The sequence below is a fragment of the Patella vulgata genome, chromosome 2, assembly GCF_932274485.2.
Source record: "Patella vulgata chromosome 2, xgPatVulg1.2, whole genome shotgun sequence".
Classification (NCBI taxonomy): Eukaryota; Metazoa; Mollusca; class Gastropoda; family Patellidae; genus Patella; species Patella vulgata.
Genome location: NC_065880.2, coordinates 38695962 through 38714397, shown reverse-complemented (window position 1 = coordinate 38714397; position 18436 = coordinate 38695962). Strand labels below are relative to the sequence as shown.

Genomic DNA, 18436 nt, shown 5'->3' with positions numbered 1-18436 from the left:
TAAAACCTGATTTAATCTGGTTGCATTGCTTAATGGATGTTTTGCCGCTAGGTTGCGCTTTAGGCTATCTGATTATTCAGAAATTGACTTATACTTCTTTTAAAAATAAAAATTCCGCCAGAACATTTTTTATGCCAGTATAATTATTGGTTGTATACAAAACAATCTGTTTTAATCGATTAATTGTGTTGGTCGATAAATTCTCCAGAGGTAGGCCAACATGTAGTTCAATTGTGAAAGTTATTCAATTGTGACCAGGCCTAAATGATCAAACTCGCTCGGCCATTGAAATAAATGCTTTAACTTGCTCTTATTGGTGAGAGCCATTTGTCGTGTTCTAAATAGAAAACAACACAAAATGAAGTCGATTGTGATGGCTTATTGCATGACTCATCTCCTGAAGCGCTGCAGGAATGAATCTCAGTTGCTATAGTTTCACGAGCCCATCTCATCAAATTAAAAAAAATGTCTGCGCTTTTCGTTTCTACACACTGAGAAGGAAACAAGGTTACTAGACCATTTGACAACATTTTTCTATTCCTAAAAATGCAAGGCCGTAATAAATGATGAACGTGTGAAAGAACGCGAGATGCATAATTTATCGTATACATCAACCGTATTGACAATGCTCGCGGTAGGCGGAAGGTGCAGAACTCGTTTACACTGAGCCAATCAAAAATCCCGATACTGCCATATTGACTAAGGCGGCCACTCAACCTGGATACTGAGCCGGGACATTGAAAACCGAGTGATGGTTAAATCGGTAATATTAGGTCTTCAACAGATGGTATTTTTTCTATGGCGCGATTTATATAGAAGATGTTATTCTGGTCATCTGGGTTATAAAAACTGAACTGGGTGTGAAAATATGGCTAACAGGAATTGGATATTATTATAACCGAAGCGTGCCGTATTATAGTAAGTACACATATATTGTATTTGTACTAAAACACATTGCATAGCTAATCACTGTGATTCATCAAAGATAGGGAAATTCAAAATTTTTTGCGTCAATTATCTGATGAGAAAACATCAGTCATTTGGTATTGTTTCAGGTATAAGCTTGTTATCACGTTTGTAGTATTTTATAAATAACTGAATTTAATAAGAAACGTGCGACTAGATTTTAAACAGCGGACGAGGTGAGCTTAAAGCACGCTTGACAGTTGAATGGTCGCTCAAATCCAAGACCATTGTATTGGGTTTTCTTTAAAAATATTTCTATAGGATACACCAGGACTACGACAATCCTCAATAGAAATTTACGTCATATGTTATGTCTAGCGTAGTGTAAACAGGATAGGCTCACACGTGATTAGTTTATGGACGGTTATTTGACGTTTCGGCTGATCTTATAGAAATCTGAACAGCTTGTGGCGAATGTTTCTAGTGTCAGAATTATGTACCAAACATTCTCTATATTATTTTTGCATGCATGTTCTCAGTTTGTATTTCATTCAGATCTTACTGATCTGTGGTTTGGTTGAAAATGTAAATAAAAGGGCTATTTTTCTACATGCACCTGCAAATGTTTGCAAACATACCTATCTTCCAGTAATTGAGACCTGATTGGCTCTAAGAAACTAGAAGCTACATCAGTATTCAATTCCATAGCCATTTCAAATAAATGTATGAATCATCAGTTTGGATATTCTTAAACTATATGGACAGCGTCATTCGTCACCATCGTAACCACAGTGTTTACGAATAAAGATTAACTAGTAATCACAGTGTTCACGAATAAAGATTACCTCGTAAACAAAGTGTTTACGAATAAAGATTACGTCGTAATCACAGTGTTTACGAATAAAGATTGCGTCGTAATCACAGTGTTTACGAATAAAGATTACCTAGTAATCACAGTGTTAATGAATAAAGATTACCTAGCAATCAAAGTGTTCATGAATAAAGATTACCTCTCCCCCAAATTCTTATACCTAACCATCATCTACAGTATTCATGATATAGGATAACCCTAGCCATTACCTTCAGTATTCATGCTACAGAGGGGAGTTGGATGGCCGAATGTTTAGCGCGTACCGTTGTATCATAAGGTCTGTTATTAAGTCATCTGGCGTCGTTTCGATTCCCCGGTTGTACAACCTCGTGGATTTTCTCCGGTTCCTCCGGTTTCCCCCACTGCCAAAGACTCCTACGCGCAAGCGAATTATTGAAACAAAATTGAACCATATGTTAGTCCCGAAATGACCAAGTTTGTGTCTTGTGGACGTTATCGAACCCCCCACTCTCTCTCTCTCTCTCTTTCTCTCTGTGGTTGCGAATCACTAATCTATAGCGGATATAGTACCAATTTAGTCAGTGATGGTATTCAGATATTCATCTTCCTACGCGTATTTTATTTCCCATTTGACGCTAGAAGACTGTAAAATGAGGACATTAAACCTTTACACTGATATATCATAGAGTTTGGTTGTTGATAGTCAATTTACCTATACAATAGTATTTACTGTCGTCATAGACCACACTGGAGGCTAATGTTTTATTGATTTTGTCAACCGTGCAGGTACTTAGAATTATTTCGTATTGCTGCTGTGCTGTTGTAGGATTACATTAAATTTGTGACATTCCTATTCCCTAATGTTCGAATAATGTGGGCTGAGGCATTATAACAAAACATCTTTTAGATTATTGGGAAAGTTTTGTGTTGTTTCGGATGGGATGCACGTAAAATAACCCATGATGGTTAGCATATGAAGCCGACTAGCCCCCCCCCCCCTCGTCCACTAGTTTGAAAATGTTTAGCTAAATAAGAATAATATATATCATATTATTAAATGGTTTGTCCCTTTAATCTTGCATGTGAACTGAGTGACATCCTTGAAAAAAATATTTTCTATTTACTCATATATAATTATGGGCCTATTCAATGTTTTGCTTAAACTTGATAAAAAGTGTGGGAGTGTACTGAAATCTTATCTAAGGTGACAACGTTTTAAATTATATTTGCTAAAGTACAGTCTGTGCTGCAGCTGGTATTTGAACTGGAACTAGAAGACATGTTTTAATTTTCTCATGTGTTAAAACACTGAAGAGAGGATGAAAGCATTTATGATGTTGTGAATACGTGAGTGATAAGCATGACTAAGCCGATTATATCGTTTTGTGAAGATTCTTATCAGATTTTGGGAAATAATACATGACCTGTAGTTGGGTATTTACTTGTCATATTATCATACACAGCAAACATAAAACACATTTTTTTGCATTGCACTGTGATGAAATTATTGACTTATATCATGCACAGGATTGGGCCCATTTTCATATTTAGACATTTTGATATCACGTCTCATGCTTATGAAAGATTGCATAGCTTAATTGTTTTCATGTACTTTTTTTCATATTCATTTGGGGTTTTTAAAAATGCAGTATGTAAGCGCTGAATCTGGCCATTGAAGGTCTGTTTTATTTATATATTTCTTTACACTGCAAGGCGTGCAATCCCATAATCAACTCTCTAGAGCATCGGATGCTGGAAATAAAGTGTTGATTAGAAAATGCTTTTATTATCGTAGCAATGGTACTTGTCAATCGATACTATTTACGATATATTTTGTCAAAACTTCATCTAATCATTTAACTTCATCCAGGATAAAGTAATTTGAATGCACTGTATATTCAATTTTATACGTGTACATGGAAATTTCAATAATTTCCGTTAATTTCTTCAGGAGTTATGGCCCTTGTTTCACTTTGTTGCACCTTGCGGACGCTCTAACGACAAAAGTTATCATCCGATAGGTATGAAATTTATTTGCACTATTTAAATTGGTGAAATGAAGACACCTGAAGAATTTCGGCAATTTCCGTAAATTACATCTAGAGTCATGGTCCTTTTTCCAATTTTCTGAACCTTGTGAACACTCTAACGACAAAAGTTATCATCCGATCTTTGAAATTTATATGCATTATCTGAATTTGTAAAACGAAATTGCCTGTCGAATTTCAACAATTTCTCCTCAAACGACGAAAATGATAATCTTATCTGTAAGAATTGTCTTGTAAATGCCCCCCGCCCCCCATTACCCACAAAAGAATATATATGCGACAACTCTTGTCGACGTTGGGACGATTAAGCTGCTGTGGGCGTTTGTTTTTAGAGTATGTTTTTGGATTATATCTTGTAATTGTAATCGCAAGTATATATTATATTTAAATGTTTATGCTTATATTGATTTCTGTACATGGACATTCTAATTTTATAGTTATAATATATAGATACATAGTTTAAACTAGTTTTAAACATGTGTAACACTTCAGTATATTAAATTATTATTTGTACGGAATGTTGTCTAACGCCCTGCAGGAAACTTCAAAATATAATCATTTAGAGCAGATGTGCTTTTTATTATGTCTTACACTTAATTAGTTCACACGTTTTACATCTCGGTACTGTGCATGATCCACCTCAGAGACTTGCACCAAGTTCGTTAGAAGTTATTACAGTGTTATGGGTGGGTGCTGTAGATTAATCTGCTAAATTATGTTTCCCTAAAGATCAGGAACAGTCTCACCCCATCCATTTGGTAGATAAGGAAATTAGGTGGGAACATGTATGGAGCTATCACCTGATCATATCCGATACGACTGCATATTGTTTGGGTGTTATATTTGATGTAGATTCTATTGACAGATATGGATAATGTAATTATTTTATTAAGGTAATGTAATTGATCGTCATGGAGAATATGTTCATAATGTTAGATAGGACGGAATAACATGATACAGATGACATGTATCAATCACGATTATCACCAAATAATTATATTGTCATTGGTTGACTAACATAAACAATAATATTCAGATATTCATTGGTTGATTAATATAACAGACGGTAATCTACAGGTATTCATTGGATTATTAATAAAATACATTCCAAGACGAATTCTATATACTAGAAGTTCACATAACAGTGGAAGGGGTCAGACCATGTTTTTTTGTGATATCTGTCCAAGGGTGTTGAATATTTTCATTAGATTTTATCATGACAGTAGTATTGTTATTGTGTCTATAGGTTCAACAGCTGGTCAGTATAAACTAGATGACCAGTATGTAGGTATATATGTATATTGGCCAGTACTGACCTCTATTGTGATATAGTACACTGTTTATATATAGTCGAGCAAGGTAAATCTAGTGTCAACTATGATTTAGAAAAGCTTCGCTGTTTTGTTTACATTTATCACCATGGTGATTAGACTTGTTGATGGTTATTAAAGTTGTAAATCTGCCTTTCTGATAAGCCCAGGTTTAATTAATAAGCCGGTTTTAAAAGAAAAGGTTAATTCTCTTGCCATCTTTTGATATGGTTTTTTTTTCATCCATTTCTAAGAATCGTGTTACAAACTTTGTAAATTTGTTCTCGCGATCGCTTAAAACGTCCATAATCGACAACTCAATGTTTCACCTTATTTCACGATGTATTAATACCAATGACCGGTATTCAGAAAGCTATAAATATGGCCGATCTCCATCTTCGAATTATGCTGACTGATAAAATAGACTGACGCGAATAACCTTAGAATTGTCGCTATGAATATAAATACGATAGACAACATGGGTATAGCTATATAAAGTTTTCATAGTGACATTTAACTGTGTAAAAAAAGATTATTCCCTAACAATGTGGAATTGGCAATAACAGATTGAAGATAGTGATTCATCGTGTATTCATTATGTAATATGATATGATGTAGTTAATCGTTTGAATCATCACCAAATGGAATGAAATTAGAGATAGAGTCTGATAACCTTATTCATCTCCATAGATCTCTTGACAATGATATTTTCTGATAGGGCTTTTTGTTTAGTATTTGAATGATAGGTTTATTGTTCATCAGAAACGCTTGGAATTTGCTTTCATAGCATATTATAGACCGCTATTGTTCTATGGCTATTGTGAACGTTCTTGTTCGTAGTTGAGAATTTTATGAAATGAAATGGAGTTCAATGCCCCATTTTGATGCAACAAACGGGCTAATGAAGACAGGGATACGTCACACAGTGGGCTATGGGGTAAAATTTGCCCGGAAAAGGGTTTTCTACCAACTCTTTTTCAAAATTCTACTGTTCAATAGTTGTTTTAAGTGCGCGTCACGAAGTACATGAACGACTAGATGTATTTCCTTGCTAGGCCCTATGTCCTGCACCACTGAGCAATTTTTTCAGTCAACGCCATTATCACTGAGCCACCGTGTCTCCCAGAAGTCCATGTCCACGACACAGATCTTATTCAAGTGCCATGGGCGAAGCACCCTCAGGACTGGTACGTCACTTTTGGAAAACCATGTTCTTTCTAAACTGACAGTGCGAGCTAAGTATTTCTCGCAAATTGTACAAGTCAATTCAACAAACAAAATATATGCAGTACTGTATAACTAACATGAGCTAAATTATATTTCACACTCCTAGTACGTCTGCTAGAAAGGTGTATTTATTCATAAGTGCACAGGATGTTGTATGCACTGCAAAATACACCCATCGCTTTCCGTGAATAGTTCAAACTCATTGAGTCGTGAAATTTTATATGATATATAGCTATCTTATTCCTTTGAAATTCGAATACATATCTCATATATCGAAAAACGGTTGAAGGGTGCAATTCTTCAAAATCAGTTTTTAAACACGAAACACTAGAACGGAAATTATTCTATAATGAGAACACATTAGATTTTAAAGGGGCTATAACTCTAGGTGATGAGTTTGGTTGATCGAATATGTTATTTTGATTAGTGACAGGGATTACAATAACTCTAGGTGACTGCTTCGAATCATTGAGCAGAAGTTGTGCTGTTTACAAATTTTAGTTTATTTTTTGGGTTACTTGGTCGACAGTCGTGTGCAAAATTTTTCATATGTCAATACTGGCTTTATCATACCACGAAATAAATCAGTATATTAAATCCACTGAAACTGGCGATTTAATTTGACTCAAATTAATGAGGTCTATTTATGAATACCCACAAAGAAAATTATGATATTATCTATAAAATACTATCAATATTGTCGCGTCAATTTAATGTTTTATCTAGAAACCTAGTTGTAATTAAATGTCCATCCCAATATGTAAATACATTTTGTTCTGAGTCAAACGTGGAAATACTAATAAGCAAAGTAAAATGAGGTTGACACAAACATGGTACAGGTCACAGTAACCAATAAATCTTGATCTTCGCCCACTTCTTTATGTTATATCATGAATAGCCTACTCATAAAAAATAACTTGTTCTTTCACGGGCATTCAAGCTTAACAGGGCCTACTAGTTTAACATAAAAAGGTTTACTTGAATAAGGCATATTTCATTATGTAGATATGTATAGATAAAGATGGAATGCTTGTTATAGGAAAATTAACGTGAGTAATGCATGGAGTCTAAACAGATTTTTTATTTAGTTTAGAAATTATTAATATGTAATATTTGCATACATGACATCTATCAATAACTAAGTCTAGCTGTGGATGAATGTATGTTTTTTTCCAAACAGAGCTATCTATAACAACAAACATAAAGATCGTTCTGAGCATACTCGTGATCCAGGATGGTGAATATTCTTCTAAGCGTTTAAGGATATACCAAAAGGTTCAGGTTTGATTATAGTTCCACAGTTTTGACGATCTCAATTGGCCGAACTTCAAAACAACTGAAACGTTGTATAAATGGGGTCCACCCTGAAAGAATAAACTTTAACAGTAGTCTAGGAACTATCTTGAAGTATTTGTTAGAGATGTAGATGTATTGTTTATCAATGAATGAAAACGACACCCTCATTTCTGTTACGTCTTTTTTGTAAATCATTTTTCATTTTTAGTGAAGCCTGTACCATAACAGGCCCGGGACTGTACAGCGCAGTGGGCGTTTACGGCTGGCCCCCGGATCCATTCACTTGATTTGATATTTGTTTATTTGGTGCAATGTCTATTTTCTGTCTTATCCGCAGGTGTATCTTGTAGATTTTTGTTTTGCGCGTAGTGCTGTCCTCCTGCACGTACTATTAGTGTCATGACCATCTTCGTAAAGTTAATATATACCACTTTCTTCAGTATTCATTCAGCCTATGTAAATAAAATAAGATGTTTATTTCGTTTCGTTTTTATAAACCGAACCGAAATTACATCTCAGTTATTTAATATTGCCAGTTAATTAGGATGTGTCATAACTGATAGTGGCAAGGTGACAACGCAACATTTAGCCACATTCATATATGCAACATAAAATATAAACTATTTCAGATTCAATTAACTAAGATATTATAAATATTGAAATGTTTCTGTGACTGTAATCAAGCTTATGATAGTATCTATATGTTCTCTATTCATATTAACTAGAGCGAGAAGCGAGAATATTGAACTTATAACTTGAGCTCACAATACTAACTCCACTCACTTATCAACTGAAAGCTCGCGAACAATACGTCCCATAGCTACAGCTATGAATAGTATTTATTGTTTAACTGTTAAATGAAAATCTTTCTTAACCCGTATACGTGTTAAAGTTATTGGACGTTTACTTCAAAGAGAAATACTTTATAGTTATTTGTTAAAGGATCCCGAGTTATAACAAATAATAAGGTAAAGTTGGCTTTTAACATTTTTGTCCAGATTAATTAATGGGGTTTCTCTCTCTACACATGAAGATATTTATTTGTATACATTTAAGGGAGAATTAAGATAACAGCTCAGTTTTCGATCCACAAGAAGCTATACTTTTATGTATACAGAGAATAATTATTTTTGTTGTCAAATTACATATTTTTTTGATCAAGATTTTACTCTCCAATTTAAACATGTAAATTTAAAAAAATGAAATAGGGTTGAACGTCCTACTGCGCGCCAATGTGCACACGGGACGTCGTTTTTTTTCTCCACTATTATGTGCTTATTCTATACGTATGGTAATTTAACTAACGAATCTATTTGAAATATCGTGCCAGATTTTGAGTGAATCATTGTAAAAACGTTCAACATTTATTGAATAATTTAGTCGTTTTATGCTTTAATAACTTGTATTCGATTATTGTCTCTGGTGAGATCTAGATCTGTGATTAATGGCCTTATTGTTGGTATCATGCAACCATATCATTATGCTTTGACATGCACTTGATGAAAACTTTTTTGCCTGTTTTGCAAATCTATTTTATCATGACAATACTGGATGCTAATCGCTGATGGTTAATACAATGTGGGTTCGGGTATCGGAGTTTCTTGCAGTATTAATTTTTTTTTCTTTTCTATACAAAATAAAAGAAAATCTGATTTTCTATAAAGTTATTCAGTCAAGTTTATTAGAGCTGCATAAATAAATAATTAAAGATACATTATGGAAGATTACATAAAGAACTGGCAGTTCTCAATATAATAGTTAAAAACTAGATAATGTAAACGGAATGTGCTGAAAATTTCAATCAAATTGCTTCACTCTAAGCCGAGAAAACCTTATTTTAATATAACTGTAGCCTCGATTGTCATTGTTACCACTGTTAATCATCAATGGGGGTTGAACAGCAGATCGGATTCAAATCCAATAAAAATCGGACACATAAGATGGCATCGAGAGTTGATTATGGTCTTGTGTTCAAAATGTCTAATTAATAGTTTAGATAACATTTCAGGCCTAAAGAAAGACCTGTAGTAAGCAGATTTAGCTCTTGCATAATATATGTTTAATTTACTTCAAGTTAAACCTTTTTTTTTGTCTTCCGATTACTGGATTTTTATGTAGGCACTTTTTTCTTCAAGATATCATTGCAAGTCCTTGTAATCTCATATAGTAGTAGTTTCATTCGACATAGTGAACTAAATTATAAATTTTACTTTTCTATGCGATATGTTTTACTTTAATATAGTAATATGAACTATTCTTTTCTAACCTTTATTAGTATGTTGGTTTTATTGAACATGGTATAACTTGTAAATGTTTTCAAATTATGAATGTAAGGTGATGATAATTGTTACAATCAATTCATGTATTTCTACTTACTCGTACTACAGGATTTGACAATTTAATTGACATTATAAGAAGACGGATGACAATATACCAATGACTACTCCATCATTATATATTAATCAGTAAGTATATACTGATCATCTATATGGCAGATTGATGACAAGATAACGGTAAAAACACAATACTCAATACATTGTCAATTTCTATACTTGACGACATTTTAGAGGTATGTAGGCTAGGACGCCCTGGCCACTCCCTCAGTATATCTAAAGATTTGGTCCTGAATGATTTGGTCGTGAATGAACTGTTGAATTAGATGGATCTGATGTGATGTTTCGGTTAATGACCAAGAAAGCTATATACGATTAAATTTGTTTCGAAATATTAAGCGGAAGTCAGTCTGTTGACTAATTATAGTTAAATTTTTGTCGACATTTGGACATTTTGAAAAAGGACAGACTGTTTTCAAATCAGAGAGCGGAAGTTATTTTAAGATATTCATATCTAATTTATTAAAATTCTACAGTTTTGTACCTACAACACTAGTAGATCAATTTAAATATTTATAAATATAGTTTAATTGTATAATGAACAGCCTTACTGGAGTTGTCCTCGAGTGACCTAGTTAGATGTAGTCACGACAATAACATCTTTAATCGATATTTTGTCACGATTTCTGTTGTCTGTTGGCGCCAAATACCGGCTGCTGATCATCAATAATACAAAATGTGGTGACTTTTGGTCATAATCGTCAGCCTCTGTTACATGCAATGGAACGATTTGTATGACCACGTGTTGGATTGACCCCAGATGACCTTGTTCTGTTAAGGAACTTGGTTGGTTTCATGCAAGGCTGTGAAAGCCATCTCCAATTAGGAAGTATTATGCGTAAAAATGGAATTTAATCCCATTTAATGCATTCCTGGTACGACCATGGGTCTTAGTTTGGAGATTAAAGAAATTGTATTAATTAGGTCAGTTTCAGGAATCTTGTCAGATTCAATCTGACGAGAATTTCTACGCCAGAATAATTAACATGATAATTAGTCATATAATTTCCGTCGATTTTAATGCCAAATTAATTAACCAAGGGTGTTGGGACTGATGAAATATTTTCACCATTGTAGTCGGCAATAGTTATTGATTAAGCCATTCCTCTATAGCGATACAGAGACAATTATAATATATTTATATACGATCAGTAAGTAAATCATTCTTCAGAATACCACGGCAGTTGATAAACAATATTACCCAAATAAAACAACACAGCCATGCTGTAGAAAAACACGTTTATAATCATATTACCTGGTTGTCTGCGGTATTGACTTTATCGATATATCGATTAAACCTTTCTTTTGGGATGATTAAAAGGTGAAGCTGCCATGTTATTTCACAAAATTATACACTGTGTGGTGTTGATCATGAAGGTGTATTCCAAGCAAAAGAATTTTGTTTTTAATTAGATTTATATAGACTTGTTACCTTTTTTATCACAAGAAAAATATTTAGCAGCCTAAGGAAATTTGAGTTTTGAGTCAGTAATTGATTTTTCCCTCTCAATGAAACAGACTGCAGGAAAACGTATTCATTAACAGCATGTATTTTATTAAGATGTATTGATCAAGTCTCCAGTGTTCATTAACACAGTTAATTCCCACTAGGGTTTTCTTGTTAGATTTTTTTTTATCAATTCCGTGTTGAATTTGCATTATTGAAACTGTAATGAAATGTGAAGTTATTTATCGGTTATGTAGTTTATTGTACGCACTGTGGATATCATAACAGATGTTATCTATGCAAGTCATGGTTTCAATCGCTGGTTTTTACGAGACAAGGAGTAGGGTCGAGCCCAGATAAGCTGGATTCATTACACTTCTCAAGAAAAAGAAATGTACCATATGGGAGTCTCGAAATGACCTGGTTAAACCAAAAGACCCTGCCCGCTAGCGAATTATTAAAATAAAGATATACTTTATGTTAATCTCGAAATGACCTGGTTAGTATCGAGTAGACGTTAAACCCCGCTTCTGTAGTAGATCTATCGTCACTCTCTGAGAGAAATCTCTTTCGAAAAGATAATGTTTTATTAGATTGTTAAGTTCTGTATTATGATAAAAGAGGGAAATCTTTGTGTTTAGGAATGAAAGAAATGAATTGAAATGGGGTTTAACGTCCCACGTTTCTGCACCGACCGGGTTAATATGAATGAATGAACTGAGTGTAAAGTCTAATAATAGTAATGTATATATCGATTTGACATGTACATACGTATACACCATTTACAGATAACATCTAAAGTCGTAAACTCTTATTTTGATCAAGAATCTATATTCTAAAAATAGAGATGTCATTCATTAACTGCATAAATCATAACTGTGTTTGTGAATTCCTAGGTACAAATGGCGACTAGCCAGATGTATATTTGTAGTATATCATGATAAGTACAAATATACTATGTTTATACATACTCTTCACGTATTTCAAAACTTTACAATACATCAGTATAGACTTGTAATAAATATATTGGTTTTATTTCCTTGAATATACACCTCATCATAATTTAAGCACAATACCCATGCTCCCGATATTTTCACATCAAAACTTAAGCACAATACTCACGCTTCCGATATTTTCAAATCAAAATTTAAGCACAGTACTCATGTTTCTGACATTTTCACATCAAAATTTAAGCACAATACTCATGCTCCCAGTATTTACAGTAGCAATATTTATTATGAATAACAAAGTTAGAACATTTATTCCCAAAAATGAATCTCTGTTACTGTAAGGTCATTTGATTAACACACATCTGAACAAAAATAGAAAATTTGATTGGCTGTTACCTATGCGCAAGGCCTCAAAGGAACAACTCTTGTTAGATATATCTCAATCAGTTAAATTCTTAATTATCAGTACAAAAATGAAACCTAAGTGCTAAATTGCAGTGTTTATCTGTTGAATCAATTGTTTTGGTTTGAACATTAAAACACATTATCTAAATGCGCATACGTAAAATTGAAACAATTCATTAATGTGGCACAAATATGCATAATAATGTTTATTTCCGGGTAGAAACATTGGTGTTAACCACAAAATCATTCATATTATTTATGTTGATTACTAGAAATGCTAATTCTGTAGAAACTGTACGTCATCGTATATAAGAAAATGTGTCGTGATAAACCTGAATACTGAACATACCTACAGATAATACTTAATCAGTTAAATTTTTAATTATCAGTACAAAAATGAAACCTAAGTGCTAAATTGCAGTGTTTATCTGTTGAATCAATTGTTTTGGTATGAACATTAAAACACATTATCTAAATGTGCATACGTAAAATTGAAACAATTCATTAATGTGGCACAAATATGCATAATAATGTTTATTTCCGGGTAGAAACATTGGTGTTAACCACAAAATCATTCATATTATTTATGTTGATTACTAGAAATGCTAATTCTGTAGAAACTGTACGTCATCGTATATAAGAAAATGTGTCGTGATAAACCTGAATACTGAACATACCTACAGATAATACTTAACCTGGGATGAAAGTAGATTACGATTTATAAGGTTGTAAGGGGTGAATTAACGCAAGATGGGGTCTTGTCGGGTCAGACTATTACATCTGTACGATATTACAGTAGATTACAAAGTAAAAACTGGGGTCTTGTCAGGTCAGGCTATAATAATTTCAACTGTGTGATACTGTATTAGATTACTAAGTAAAGATTTGAGGACATAAGAAAATGAAATAACAGTGAACCCCCACATGAAACATGATATTTTTTATATTTTCTAAAAACGACCCGATCTAAATCAAGCTTTTAAAAAAACTTGAAAAATATATAACCATGTCCTGTGAATCAACACGCATCTGAAACGCCGACGTTTCAATTTCCTGACTGGTATTTTTTGTCAAGCGGATGGGTGAGATTTTTTATTTGGTAAGATTAGGCTAGTTTAGAGATGGATATCTTTTGTAACTAAACAGATTACAGTGTTAAAGGCAGACATGAGCTAGATCGTTGACATATATTTCAAAAGTCAAAAACATGTACTATTTTAATGTGAACGGTTGTTGTAATTAAGTACATCTGCTGTTACGAAAACTTTAGTACAATTAGTATAATTATTGGTATGTTTATAATTGGCGATGTGAAACCAAAGGAAACTTTTAATAATCAGAATTTAATTAAAACTTATTGATTTTAATAATTGTTGGACCAGAATGTTTTAATAAAAGTACCCTTGATTGTGTATACGGCCGTTAACAGTTATTCTGGCATGGTGGGCCTTTAAAATTATAGAAGCTATTTCAAAAGGATGACGATAGTGAATAATATATTCATAGCAGACTGATATTATTTCGTATTGATTAATCGATTAATTTTTAAAGAAATAAACCAAAGGCGATTAGCTTTGTTAACTGACCGAATTTCAGTCTACAGTATAGTAAATTAAAATTTAGTCTTTGTGTGACTGGCCGTTAGCTACAATATGCAAGGGCGTATTTCCTGAGGATGTTGACTACTGTTTATAATTTCACTGGTTTGCTCGACTTGCATAACGACAAGTTAGGATATCAACATCGCTGTCGACAAAGCTTGAGAGGCAACGGGCGTTAGTTATTCAGTGCATGCAAAATCGAACACTACAGTGCTGATTGTTTTTGACGGGGGAAGCAGTCTTTGTTTACACTGTATTCACTAGGTAATGACTCACTTCTCAATATGCATAATATCTCACAATCCTCCCATCTGTAACGCAGTATTAACGTTAGTGTGTGACCGGGTATCGGATCTGATCAGTAATATCATTTACAAAGACATTATCACCATTTAGAGGAGATTAGCGGACAACTTATCCAGTTTTTCCCAGAAAGGTGAAGTGCGATTTCTGTTTAATTTTCAATTTATTTAATATACGGGTGATGTTCAGGTCATAAATGCCGCATCAAATAATTGCCTACACTAAATTAATCGACTATTTCATCAGGGATTTTATCTAAAATGAAGTGATGGCAGACTATTATTCAATTTAGTCCAATATTCTGGTGCTGTTCAGATCCAAATGATGTATTGATTCAATTAGCGCCGTGATAATATCATCCTGGAAATGCACTATAAATTTTTATGAAGTGATGTTACGTGTAAATTTATGAAGTCTCGCTACAACTCGTTAAACACTTCAAATACTTGTATGTGTTGTGAATTATAAGTAGTAAAGGGTACTGAATACCTCTATATGGTTAAAAAAAGATTAATGAGTACAGGTGGTATATTGGCTCTTGGGTGTTAAAATGAAGAAAAAGCTAATATCTCGTGTTTAATACAAATATGAAAAACGTGCGATTGAATAATAAAGATGTAATCTGAACAAAAGTACGGTCAGAAGCAAGATTTTGAACAGAATCGCTTTCTGATTGCCTCTTGATATTCATACTGTAGTCTTTTTTTTTTGTGAACCGCATTTTCCGAGATGCTAATGGCAGATACAAATGAGTAAATAATTCTCTAGAGAGAAGTAACATTTATTTTTTAGTTTTGGTTCATCATTATGTCTTACTGATTATACAGTTTACAGAATGGACTGATTCTTAAAGAGGTAAAAACACAGTACAAGCGACTTGTTGTCTACATCGCAATCTTCTCCGAAAAAGAAATTCGTAATATTTTGCCCTTATCTTTATTATTAATGATAAACACTACGATAAAGCGCCTAATGTGCGAGATAATTTCACTTTTTATAATGAATAACAATCACCTGAGGATTAGGCGCACACTAAAATCATTATCCCTAGAATAAACTTGTGCATATAGAATAAACTTTATGCAATCGACACATCTATTAATGTGCGATTTCAGCTCGGTGGAAGCAGACGTTAAATTTACCTATTTCATACACACGGCACATCTCTCACGACTGCAGGTGACTACAATACGAGCGGCTTAATCAAGGTCATAGTCAAATATTTACATCAAGGTCATAGTCAAATATTTACATGTATATACTTACGTACTAGTTAAATTCGGTCGTATCTAAATGTTTAACTTTGATCTATATATAACTATGTTTACTTTAAATTATCTAGTAATTATTTCTCTGTTTGTTAGTTGTCTCTCAGAATTGAAACAATTTCGTCCATGAAATTTAGCTCGGCGAGATTTTCGTAAAGCTTTGATGTTTATGCAGCCCATGGTTAATGGTGATGGTTCTGCATTGCTTTCTTTTGAGATGACTACAAAAGCGATTTTATTTTCACACTGCACTTGCTCGCACCCAAATTGTCATTTCATTGCTTCATTTATCAAAGACTTTAACAGTTAAAAAGACAGCAGTTGATCTCCTTTATACCACGAAGAAAATGAGCTGTTGAAAATAATCTGGGTGGTTGTTTTGTTTCCTTTTGTAGTCTTGGTTTGTTCTTGGAAAATTGCTCATTTTAGTTGTCAAATTCATAAAAATGTAGAAAGTTGCATGTTTAGATCTTGCTTGAAGAGAACTTGGCGTTTCAAGATTGGTGATGCTTATAGCCTAAAATGAAAAGCGACCAAAATAGTCGATGATTCAATATTATTTCGCGGCGTTGTGGTTTTGGCACGTTTCATATGTAAACCGTTTAGTGGTTTTATGGGTTAATTTTATAATTTCTCCACAATTTTACCAATTGTGGGAGATTAGACGAGAAATTGTGAACATCCGCCTAACCTATAATATAATAAATGCGATTTATATGTAGACCTACGTTTTGTAAAATTTGACCTTATCGTCAAATACGACTTGATACAGTACATCACCCTGTAGCCAACACAAACACTTTTATTAACGCGTGCCGTACTCACAACTTTTACATAATAATGTGACACCCGGACGTCGAATCGGCTTAGGATGAAATGCTTCCTATAGATAATTAGGTACCAGTACGTCAATACACACAATTGGTCTTACCAGATTAACAAGTCAGTGTGAAATAGCGGATCCCGGCTTAAGTTGCTGAATATTGACATTCCCGACACTATAATCGCCATTGTGCAAATATGAATAGTTTCTAATGTCAGGGAGAAATCTGAACAATATTTCTACTAAGACGTTATACAATCCATTTCTGTGGCGAAGAGTGAACAATGTCTGACGTTTAATTATGAGAATTGTTTGATATATTTAGTTTCGTACTTTTAAAAAGGCGCCAATACTCCCAAGTTTAATTGGAATGGTGATATCAATATTAATTGGGTACTCAAACTCTTACGAAATAACAGATATTTAAGATTGAATAGAAAAAAAACCCTCCACAACCTTCTGTTATTGAATTACCATAGTTAAGTAAGATTTACTTAAAGGGTGGTAGACGTAATCAAATAAGCTATTTGACTTTTAATTCAAGATGTGTTATAAGCCAGAAAGACTGTTTCTCATATCAAAATTAACCAAGTTTGCTTTCTGATGAAAGAATTAATTAATGTCTGTTTGTAGGCAGCTGGTTCATATACATTTTGTTATACATATTTACCCCGAATAACCTAAGGAAAGAAAGAAAAGATCCGGTTACCATTTAGCTTATCGATTTTACCATTTAGTATTTGTATCGGCATGCGGTTTGAAATAAACACCTATATTGGTTGTATATAAAATAAGTTAACGACTTGGCGGCATTGATTGACCGATCTCCTTCAGAAATGGCACACAATTATTTGTTCTGGATTGAGATCATGAAGCTATATAATGTCTATAAAGTAAAATGAAATACCCAAAGGGGTAATTTTGTTCTTGACAAGTTAGAGAAACATATTTAAAGGTAGGTTAGAATAAAGTGTTGAAATATCCGCTTAATTCGTTAATAATTTTTAACAATATGTAGGATACAGGGATCTGACTTCATTTTTGACTCTCGATAAAAAGTTGTTATAAAGACGACACTGCTGTAGTCCTAACTACCAACATTAGGTTTATGGTTATGTTGAGAAGGTTTTGTTGCACTTTTTTATTGAAAAAAAAATCAATAAGTCCTATATCGAATCCTAACTCAATAAAACAACAAAAACGAATCTTTTAGAAATTATTGAAATGTATTAAAATTGTTAATTTTTGGGTATTAATAGAGTTGAGATATAATAATTTATGTATAACAAACTCGATTAGAGTGCAGTTTCCTTTTTATTTTTCAAATAATATAACTACAATGTCTTATCTGTTTATTGTTTGCTGTGCTGTTGATCTGCTGTCATGCTTTCAAAACACACAATAATTCGCTCCCTGGTTAATATTTAGCTTCCAGTTAGAGTGAGGCAAATGTAAATATTTGAACTTTTTATCCTCTTAATCGTATATATAAGTACTTTATAGTGGGCCACCTAATGCTAACTAAGTATTATTCACACTTTTGACACTTTCCTTATTTGCTGTTTAAAGAATTCATTTGTTAGGGATCAGAAATGTCCGTACTTAACGAGGCGCATTTAATCTGTAA

The 18436-nt window shown here is 33.3% G+C and overlaps 1 protein-coding gene across 4 annotated transcripts in view; it reads left to right on the top strand.

Annotated features, from left to right (window-relative positions):
- The first annotated feature begins 706 nt into the window (after window positions 1-706).
- Window positions 707-18436, top strand: part of LOC126810206 (uncharacterized) — a 28294-nt gene continuing 10564 nt past the window's right edge. Inside the window, exon 1 of one of the 4 annotated variants that reach the window (XM_050535154.2) lies at window positions 707-918. The gene's annotated coding sequence lies outside the window, so the exon portion shown is untranslated. Of the gene's footprint in view, window positions 919-3067; window positions 3086-8434; window positions 8588-14724; window positions 14852-18436 lie in introns of those variants that run through there. The other 3 variants (XM_050535158.2, XM_050535156.2, XM_050535155.2) reach the window with 3 other exon arrangements.